The sequence below is a fragment of the Medicago sativa genome, chromosome 4 (assembly GCF_051527215.1).
Source record: "Medicago sativa cultivar Bolivia chromosome 4, Bolivia_mono, whole genome shotgun sequence".
Taxonomy (NCBI): Eukaryota; Viridiplantae; Streptophyta; class Magnoliopsida; order Fabales; family Fabaceae; genus Medicago; species Medicago sativa.
The window spans coordinates 19,627,851-19,639,207 of NC_140752.1; the positions used below are offsets into that span (position 1 = coordinate 19,627,851).

General features: G+C 37.1%; 1 non-coding gene across 1 annotated transcript; it reads left to right on the top strand.

Moving 5' to 3' along the window:
- The first annotated feature begins 2,677 nt into the window (after positions 1 to 2,677).
- LOC146927029 (small nucleolar RNA R71) lies at positions 2,678 to 2,784 on the top strand. Its single transcript, XR_015009092.1, has one exon. It is a non-coding gene; the product is annotated as a small nucleolar RNA R71 (small nucleolar RNA).
- Positions 2,785 to 11,357: the final 8,573 nt, after the last annotated feature.

Genomic DNA, 11,357 nt, shown 5'->3' on the forward strand with positions numbered 1-11,357 from the left:
CGAAATCAATATTCAAAAGCCCGAAGGAGACTCTATGATCGGGGTCATCTAAATTCAACTTATCTTTCGTAAATTGGATAGAACTTAAAAACTCATAAGTAAAATTTTCAAACCCCCTCATAGGACTAAGCAGCTCACCCCATCCTAATCTATTCAGCAATTCAAAAGCATTGTCCCTAATCCCTAAAGTAGTCATAGTATGAGGATGAGGGTACCTACAAGGATGCAAAGGTTTAGAGATAAGGATTTTATACCTTTCTTTTTGGTTGTTATCCTTGAAGGTAATGCCATGATTCTTTGCCGGTGCTCTTTTCTTTGACGGTGGTCCTCCGGAAGATGTTGCCGGTTCCTTGCCACTCCTTCGTGAAGCCATTAGACCTTTGACCTTGATTTGACTTTGCGGTTTTGGTGAAGGTTAGGGTTTTGATGAGAATTTGAGTAGAAAGGGTTGGTTTTGGATTGGGGTTGATGTTTAAGTGAGGTTTATGGTTTTAGATGTGGAGATTGGATAAGGTTTGGTGGTTTTGGGGTTAATGGAGAGAAGGGTTTGGTGAATTATGTTGTTGAGTGGGTGAAAGATGTTTTTGATTGGTGGTTTGTGTTTGGAATGAGGTTTAGAATTGATTGGGTGGAAGAATTGAGTGATTTGGTTGAGTTTTGAAGGAGATATGAAGGTTCGAAAATGGATGGTTATGGAGGTTTGTTGAGAAGTTTGAAAGATGAAAGAAGTTTGTGAATGGGGAAGAAGAAGAAAGATAAGGTTATAGTGGCTAGAGATTGGGCACGGCCGTGCCACCTATTGGCACGGGCCGTGCCATCTTTCTGACTTCAGGGCTTGATTTTTGCCTTAAAAACTTGGCACGGCCGTGCCATACCTAGCACGGGCCGTGCCACCTTTCTGACTTCGTGGCTTCAAAATTTTTCCACTTTCTTCGAATCAACTTGGACAATTACCTACAAAAACGCTTAAAACAAAGAAAAACAAAACAAAAGCAATTAAATGCGTGGGTTGCCTCCCACGAAGCGCTCTTTTAATGTCATTAGCTTGACGGTTAGAAAGAGTCCTTAGAATGGATCAAAGATATCATATTGTGTAGATGACGCTATAAAACGTTCTTTCACAACATGATCGTTAAGCATGCAACAAGAGTAAAGAGCGGGACCCTTCATAACATTTTCCAACTCGTATCCTACCATCTTATCACTCACTTGAAAGACTATCCTACCAAGTTTAACATCAATGAGAGCTCCCGCAGTTGCGAGAAAAGGTCTACCTAGGATTATAGGGACGTCATCGTCCTCTTCAATGTCAACGACTACAAAATCAGTGGGGATGTATATCCCCTCTATCTTAATAGGTATGTCCTCGACAAATCCTACAAGTTTCATGGTAGAACGGTCAGCTAACTTTAATTCCATTTCGGTAGGTTTCAACTCTCCTATCCCTATCCTATTAAGAAGAGACAAAGGCAGCAAACTAACACTAGCTCCTAAGTCACATAAGGCTTTGTTTATGGTTTCATTCCCAATTTCACACGGTATGGCAAAGCTACCTGGATCTCTAAGCTTAGGGGGTGCTTCTTGGATGATTGCACTAGTTTCCTTAGCCAAGGCTATTGTCCCATTATGCTCTATAGCCCTTTTCTTTGAAAAAATTTCCTTTAAAAACTTGGCATATAGAGGCATCCTAGACAGAGCTTCAGCAAAGGGAAGTTTAATGCAAATCTTCCTAAGTATGTTAACAAATTTTTCAAACTTACCCTCTAGTTTAAGCTTTTCAGGATTTAAGGGGGATGGAGTTTTGTTTTCTTCAAGTGGTTTTGCTTCTTCTATCACAACTTTATCACCTAAGGGCTTGACATTTTCTTTCCCAATGTTTTTAACCTTAGCAAAAGTTTCGCCTAACTTACTACCCCTTAAAGATATAACATTAACTTGGGCTTTGGGATTGGCTTCGGTTTGACCAGGAAAGACTCCCGGTGTTTGGGAAGAGGTAGCCACTTGTTGGGCTATTTGAGCGATTTGAGTTTCAAGCATTTTAGAGTGAGTAGCAATAGAATCAACCTTGGTATTGAGCTTGGAAAGAGAATCATTCAGAAATCCAGTTTGGTTTTTAAGTTCTTGAAGTTGTTTGTTTTGGTTGGCAATAGAATTTTCCAACAAAATTTCCAAATTGGATTTCTGAGTGAATCTTTGGTTGTTTGCATAACCGGGTGGTGCTACTTGTCCATAGGGATTTTGGTTTTTATAAAAATTTTGATTTTGTCTCATCCCTTGGTTGTATTGAGCATAATTCATTTGCTCAACACCATTAATAGCACTACCTAGTTGGCAATCAACACCAGCATGACCAGTTATACCACAAATTTCACAAGAAGGAGTAGAAGCAGAATTGATAGCACTAACATTGAGTTTTTCAGTTAGTGTATCAATTTTAGAAGCAAGGTGGTCATAGTTAGAGACTTCGTGTATACCTGCCTCCTTTTTGGAGGGTGAAGAACTAGTGATGGCTCTTTCGTCGGTCCACTTGTAGTGATTTTGAGCCATGTCTTCAATCAAGGCATACGCCTCCGTGTAATTCTTGTTCATAAGTGCTCCACCTGCAGCTGCATCAACAGACATCTTAGTGGTATAAGACAAGCCATTATAAAAAGTGTGGACTATAAGCCACTTCTCTAGGCCATGGTGGGGACAAAGTCTTAGCATTTCTTTGAAACGCTCACACGCCTCATAGAGAGATTCCCCATCTTTCTGGTTGAACCGCGTGATTTGGTCTCTAAGTTTAGCGGTTTTAGATGGTGGAAAGAAACGGGCAAGGAATGCTTGCCTCATCTGATCCCATGAAGTAATGGAACCGACTTCGAGGGAATGGAACCAAGCGCTAGCTCTATCCCTTAAAGAAAAGGGAAAGAGATGAAGTCTTACGGCTTCTTGGTTCTCCTTCATGGTTCCACTAATTCGTAGGAAAACAGAGATGTGAAGATTGGGATCCTCAGTGGGGGATCCCGAGAATTGGTTTTGCTGCACCAAGTTAAGTAGGGCAGGCTTAATTTCAAAATTGTCATCCTCAACCGTTGGGTACACAATAACAGCTTGTGGCTCAGCCGTAGACGGCGTTGCATACTCTTTGAGAGTGCGATTGGCCATGGCGGTGTTATTTTGTGCTGCTCTCCTTCTTCTATGTAAGAACCTTTCGATCTCGGGTATGAATACCGCTTGATTTCTAGTTCTTTGCATAAAAGGTTGAGAACCCAAGAAGTTAACGATAACAGAAAAATAAAAAGTTAAAAATAAAAAGAAAATAGAAAGAAGAGAGAATTCTAATCACTAAGAAAAAGCTAATTAAATTAGTTAACTCCCCGGCAGCGGCGCCAAAAACTTGATAAGGTCAAACCGCAAGTGCACGACCTATCAAAGTAATAGTAGTAAGTAGAGTTATCGTTCCGCTAGGGAGTTGTTCAACTTAATTAACTTTTAGTGAATGATCAGAGGAGAGAAATTTAATAAAAGAGAGTTGATTGCTGAAGGTAAAAACAATAATAATAAAGGGCCTTAGGATCATTGGTTCATCATAATGACTAATCCTTCACTAGACAAAACCTAAACATCTAATTTCATGATTTACACACTAATTTCTAAAGACCAGTTTCCCTTAGCCCCTCACCTTTCCGATGAAAGTCCAGTGAGAGTTTACTTCTAGTAACCAAGCCTATTTCACTGACATGATTACTAGAAGATGCATAGAGGATTGAAACTACTCTTTGTCTCAATAATTGCAAAGACTATTTCACTGTTTTGCAATTATTGTCTAGATTCACTTGTTCCAACATCAAGACTCCGCTCTCGCTTTATGAATTGATGTTTGGGATGATGGATTAATGATTATCAAACCCTCCGCTTTCGCTTCCACAGTTTGATAATTGTTAATCCACGTTAAGACGGTGAATCTAGATTAGAAATTAGGGTTACATAGAAATTAGGGTTTAGACATGTTTTGTTTAGGATTGAGTCATTAGACTCCCCAACAATCCCAAGACGAAGAAGTCTACTCACTCATGTTCATCGTAGACATGGGGGAAGAAGAGAGAAAATAACAGTAAAGTAAATTGCAAAGAAAGTAAAAGGGAAAATAAAGACTTTTATTAAAATAGCAATTGAAATAAACAAAGTAAAGGATTTATTGTTTATGGTGGAGAGCTACTCTATTTATAGCTTTACATCTGACTTAGAAACTAAGCAACTAAAAGGATAAAATGGTAAAGCTGCAACAGGGTAACTTGGGCTTGAAGAAAAGCAGCAAAACAGGTCCTGGAGACGGGCACGGCCGTGCCACATGTTGGCACGGGCCGTGCCAAGCTTCTGACTTTGGGGGAACATATTTTTGTCCCGTATCTTTGTATTCTTGCGCTGTATTTGTTCCAGTCCTCTTTCTTTTGCTCCAAGGCACCTTCCACCATATATTTATTCCTAAAATAAAATAAAACACAATTTGAAGTAAAATATTCTAAACTAAAATAAAATGCAATAAAATAAAATCAAATCTAAAATAAAACTAAACTAAATAAGGCAATAAATAAGACTATCTATGACCCATCACCAGGAAATGTCTCCTTCAATTACTACTTTGATGCACAAGTGTCGATGCTACAGCGTTGGTCCACTTCCCACCTTACCTATCTTGTGTCGTTTCATCGAATTCACAAACCAATCCAATCTAGTTCATACAATCATACATTTATATTTTCACACATCCATACATTCATACATTTATATTTTCACACATCCATACATTCATGTATTAAACACTTTCATTCATGCCAGCATATCTACCACATTATTCATGCATGGTTACGTTTGTCATCCAGAACCTTGTTGTGTTCTTTTAGTCTAATCAATTTCTATTTCAATAGTGTCATCCCCAGACGAGCTGTACAAGTTGGTGTCACTAATCAATTTCTATTTCAATAGTGTCATCCCCAGCCGAGTTGTACAAGTTGGTGTCACTAATCAATTTCTATTTCAATAGTGAAAGGACAGTTACTCACATGTCGGTCTTTCCGCTCTTTTTATTGCGCTAACATTTGAAAATTATGAATAGTGTTTTTTTAATAAAATTTTGATTTTGATTAAAATAAAAAGACTTAATAGAAGTTTTAGCCCAATAAGTTTCAAGAAGTTGCGATTTTGGCCTCCTAAGAAAAAAAAAACCACAAAACCGCCCCCTAAGTTTTGCCCCTGTGGCAGTTTTGGTCCATTAGGCCAATTTTGACTCGGTCAACGCACACATGGACGCCACGTGGATTTTTTTTAATTATTTAAAAAGTTTTTTATTTTTGTAATTAAAAAATCAAAATTTTAATTTTTTATTAAAAAAATAAAAAAAGATTTTTTAAATTTTTTTAATTATTTAAAAAAAACATTATCTTTAATTATAATTTTTATCAAAAGAATTAATTCTTAGGGGGCCAAGTCAAAATTGGGACACGTGTGCGTTGACTAAGTCAAAATTGGCCAGAGGGCCAAAACTGTCACAGAGGCAAAATTTAGGGGGCAGTTTTGTAGTTTTTTTTCTTAGGGGGCCTAAAACTGCTATTAAGCCAAACAAAAATTATAAATGTTTGTTGCTTTCAGGTTAACACCAACAATATAAGAAAAAATGTATATAACTAAAATTCTTTTTTTAATGACACCAAAAACAATCTTTATTATAGAAAAAAATTGTTTATTGGTATATTATTTATTGGTATAATTCGGATAACTAAAAAGTAAATATAGATATATTCATTAGTTAGTTACACTTTTTAAATGATAATTAAATGAAAAAAAAGCTGAACATATTTATACGCACATCGTGTGTGTTACACTTTTATTTTAATATTTGAATCTACTCTTATCTATTTGTCATATGTGCAATTTGTATTAAAAGTTGAGGGTAATTTTGGAATGAAAAAAACCAGCCAAAAAGAGTCAAAACAAATTATTTTCTTTATATGTAGTATAGTTGTTAACCCTCCTATGTTGGTATGGTGACGACGTTTTGAGACTTTAGAAAGTGCTCCGCTCACGATTTTATATTTGAATCTCCCAATGTCAATTTTGATGGAGTAGTTTGTGTTCTTAAAAAAATATTATTATCTATTAATTAATTTTTATGTCCTAGTTCATCAGACAAAAATGTCGAAATTGATAGACGGAACGCTATGAATGGAGTTCGAACCTAACCCTTCAACTTCTATGTGTGACTTTCGATGGTTATTTGACTTTTCGTTTATCAACAAAAAAAATATTTTAATTTTTTTTTTTTTACAATTTTTAATAATTTCTTGAGAGAAGATTTGTTTTTTGGTGAAAAAAATTGGGGGGAAGATTGCCAAAAAAAAAAAATTGTTAAAGTTTTTATGCAACATTGAAGAGGTGTAGCCTTTTGTTAGAACTAATGCAACAACCTAAAATTGCCCCCTAAAGAATTTAAGGGGACAATTATCAAATATTGTCAAACAAATATCATAGTGACACTTTAAAAACGTCCCCAGAGGTATCTAAAGGGACAGTTAACGATCGTTGCCAAAACAATTAACGGAGTAACACTCCAAAAACGTCCCCATAAGTATTTTAGGGAACGCTTTTGAGGTGTTGCAAAAATATTTTTGGCAACAGTCATAAATCGTTGCCTTAGCTACTTTTAGGGGACGATTTTTGCATGTTGCCTTAAAAAGTGTTGCCAGAGACAATAAATGGTGTAGTGAAGGATGACAATAAAAACTTAATTAATGTAATTAGTGATCACATAAAACAAATCTACAATTTCATAGCACAATATGCACAAGTCCAAGTGCCATGTCTTGTTTTCAATTTAGTTGAGGATTAGTGGCTGGAACTCTTATCAACAAACTCCAAATAAGACATAGTATAGTACAGGTGGACTCAAGATAATTTATCATCTTGCTATAATCATCATACAATTTTCGGTTAAGTACATACATTGTAATGTGAAAACTTAAGCAAATGCAAGTAATTTGGATTATATAAATAAACTAGAGGATAATGACCATAACTTTTAATGAATGAGCCAATCATCTTCTCTTTCAACCTTCTGCAAATTAATCAATAAACTATGAAAGAGTTTAATCTCCATGGGGAAAAAAATAAAAACAGCAATTTAGAATATTAAAAAGCCTACCTTCTTGCTTTAGGTATATTGCAGAAAGCACAACACAACTAATATGAAAAGAGTGTATGCTTTAACTACAATTTCCCATTTAACTATGAACTACAACCTAGATATGAATTACACACAGAATTTCAAGAGTAGAAACTTTGTTTATGGCTTGTAATATGATATGATGTTAGTCGTGAACAAGTTAGGAAATAGAACAAGATATGAATGTTAAACCGATGACGATCTTAGGTTTCTCTTCATCGTCCGGTTTAGGACTGTGTCATGATTATGTTATGTTAGGCCTCGATGCGTTTAGCGAATCTTGGCATATCGGTCTTAGGTTCCCTTAAACCGCCATGACTCGTATAATATTAGCAAGACCTATGACAAATATGATGAACCTATGACGGATCTAGCATGCACTTCTGTCTACGCAAGCTTGACCACACACGTATAATCAACCGCCAAGTTGTATTGTAGACACGTGGTAACCGTAGGTTTCCCCGAGGTTACCTATAGCCTAGGATTAGGTAGAACTCACTGAGACATTATGTCTCATCCCTTCCTTTATTTGTTCAGGTTCACAGGTTTCTCGTGGCAAAGGTAAGGAGAAAGCTTTGGATTGATCGTGCTTCATGGATCCAACATTGTGTCCATCTAGTTGATGCATATATTATATTATAAGATGTGTTGTAATGAACTTTGTAATTTAGTTTCGTTCGACTATCTTTGTGATAATAATGTATCATAAGACTCAAGATGGCTTATGTAACTGAATTTCTGACTGATGTCATTTCTGTATTGTATAATTAATGTATCAAATATCACTTTTTAACGTACTTGTTGTAAATTCTAGATACTTTCAATTTGGGTGTTACATTTTGGTATCAGAGCAGGTCGTTTCAGATCGTGCCTTAGGTCATTAAGATTACAATCTAAGTAGTTGTTCTCTTTGAGTCTAAGATGTTTAGTCTCATTGTTATATTTGGTTGAAATTGATCACTTTGACTTAAATATGACAGTTAGTGCAAAATGTCTGGAGAACAAAGAGGACGTGGCCGGCCAAGGGGTAATCAGAATTTTGGGGGATGTCAACCCTGAAGCTGACATGTGGGAACAAATGATGCAGCAGAATCAACAAATGATGCAGTTGATGCAACAACAGATTCAACAAAATGCTCAATCTCAGCAGCAGTGGGCTACAACTATGCAACAAGGTCAAAGAGTTCATCAACAACATCCACCACCCCCAGTCGTCGGGAATCCAGCTTTCCGAGAGTACAATCGGAATAATCCCCCGGAATTCAATGGTCGTGGTGAAACACAAGAAGCTAAGAGGTGGATTAAACACATGGAGAAGATTTTTTGTATTGCTGATTGTACTAATGAAGAAAAGGTAATCTTTGCGACCAATCAATTCCGTGGTGCAGCGGAAGACTAGTGGGAGACCGCTCAATGTCGTATGGTAACCAGTGACATGGAGATAAACTGGGATAATTTTAAGCAAGTAATGTTAGAGAAGTATCTCTCTTTGTCATACAAAGTTAGGAAAGAGCAAGAATTTCTTCAGCTCAAGCAGGGTAGTATGTCAGTGACAGAATTTACCAGGAAGTTTGAAGAGTTGTCCCATTACTCTACTCACAACGAGTATGCAGGTAATGAAATGTGGAAGGTTAATCAGTATAACCATGCTTTAAGGGGTGAACTTTATGCGGTGGTTAGTCAGCAGAGATTGACGAGCTTTGATGAAATGGTGCACAACAGTTTAGAAGCTGAAAGGGGTTTTGATAAAGCAGTTAGAGAGGGTTCCATGGCTTTTGACAGGAAGAGAGGTAACTTCGTTGATAGGCATCACGAAAAATTAAAGCCAAAGGGTACTCCTCAGAAAGGGAAACAGGCAAGTCCATTCAAATCCTTTCCAACTTGTAAGAAATATGGAAAGACTCATATGGGGGAATGCAAGATAGGTACCGACTCTTGTTTTGCTTGAGGTCAGACAGGACATTATATAGCAAATTGTCATAATAGAGGGAACAAAGACAAAGGTAGGGTGTATTCACTGGATGGGAAGAAAGCTCAAGCTAATGAAGATTTGATTGGCGGTATGTGTTTTCTTGGTCAGAATCCTATTAGAGTTTTATTTGATTGTGGTGCAACATGTTCTTTTATTTCTTTCCAATGTGTTGATGCTCTTCAATTACTTGTCTCATTATCAAATCCCCATATGATGGTGACTACGGCCACCGATGGAGGAATTGTAGCGGACTATGTTTGTGAGAATTGTCTTATCACCGTATCTAGTAAGACATATTATATCGATTTAGTATGTCTTCCTATGAGACAACTTGATGTAATATTAGGGATGGATTGGCTTTCAGCAAATCATGTGTATATAGGGTGTTCAGAGAAGAGTATATACATGCCTACCAGTAACACGGTGGAAGGAGTAACTTTGTCAGAACTGCTTAAGCACACTTATCAGATAGTTCAATTTATTTGTGCTCAAGATAAGGGTTTCTACGTCATGCTCACTGTCACTTCAGAATCAGATGTAAGTCCCAGGGATGTTCCAATTGTCAGTGAATATCTGGATGTTTTTCCGCTCGATATCACGAGTTTACCTCCAGAAAGAGAAATTGAATTTTCAATTGATTTGATCCCAGGAGCGGAACCGGTATCTGTAGCCCCTTACAGAATGTCACCCTTGGAACTCAAAGAACTGAAATCTCAACTGGAAGAACTTATTCAGAAGCATTTTATCAGGCCCAGTGTATCTTCTTGGGGTGCACCAATATTGTTAGTTAAGAAGAAAGATGGCAGTATGAGATTGTGTATTGATTATCGCCAGCTGAATAAGGTGACTATCAAGAACAAGTATCCTCTACCAAGAATTGATGACCTACTAGATCAACTTAAAGGAGTGGTCGTGTTCTCAAAAATAGATCTCAGATCGGGTTATCACCAGATTCATATTAAATCTTCAGATGTGTCCAAAATGGCTTTCAGAACGCGTTACAGACACTATGAATTTTTAGTTATGCCTTTTGGTGTGACTAATGCCCCAGCAGTTTTCATGGACTATATGAACCGGATTTTTCAGCTGTATCTTGATCATTTTGTCATTATTTTCATTGATGACATTTTGGTTTATTCCAAGAACCCGCAGGAACATGCTCAACATTTGAGGATAGTGTTGGATATTCTTTGGGAGAAGTAGTTGTATGCAAAATTCAGTAAGTGTGAATTTTGGTTGTCAGAAGTCAAGTTTCTGGGTCATGTTATTTCTCAAGGAGGTGTGGCAGTCGATCAGTCGAAAGTAGAGGCTGTTCAGAATTGGATTAGACCAAAGAACGTTACAGAGGTTCGAAGCTTTTTGGGATTAGCTGGTTACTATCGACTATTTATTATGAATTTTTCCCAGATTGCTTTGCCATTAACGCGGCTTACGACGAAGGACGTGTCATTTGCATGGAATGAAGAATGTGAGAATAGTTTAAGGACTCTGAAGAAAAAATTAACTAAAGCCCCAGTTTTAACTATTCCAGACCCTGAGAAGAAATATGTTGTGTTTTGTGATGCATCGTCCAAAGGACTTGGTTGTGTACTTATGCAAGAAAACAGTGTAATAGCTTATGCATCCAGACAGCTCAAGACTCATGAAGAGACTTATCCCACACATGATTTAGAATTGACGGCTATAGTTTTTGCTTTGAAGATATGGAGACATCACTTGTATGGAGCACAATTTGAACTATTCAGTGATCACAAGAGTTTGAAATACTTGTTCAATCAGAGGGATCTGAATATGAGGCAAAGACGTTGGATGGAGTATCTAAAGGATTTTGACTTTGATTTGAAATATCATCCAGGGAAAGCCAATGTTGTAGCAGATGCCTTGAGTCGCAAGACCTTAGCTCAAGATGAAGTCATGATGCATACTTGTAAATTGTATGAGAAGGTCTGAGACCTTAACCTCGAAGCCTTGGAGGATGACGATGTTATTTGGTTACACAAACTAGAAGTCTCCTGTGAATTGTGGTCAAGAATTGTACAAGCACAGGATGCAGATGATGAATTGCGGAAAAGAATTGGTCATCCAGAATTTTCTACGGCATCGGATGGAGCGATTTTGTTCGAAGGAAGGTTATGTGTTCCAAATGATCCAGAACTTAAAAGGTTGATCTTAGAAGAAGCTCCC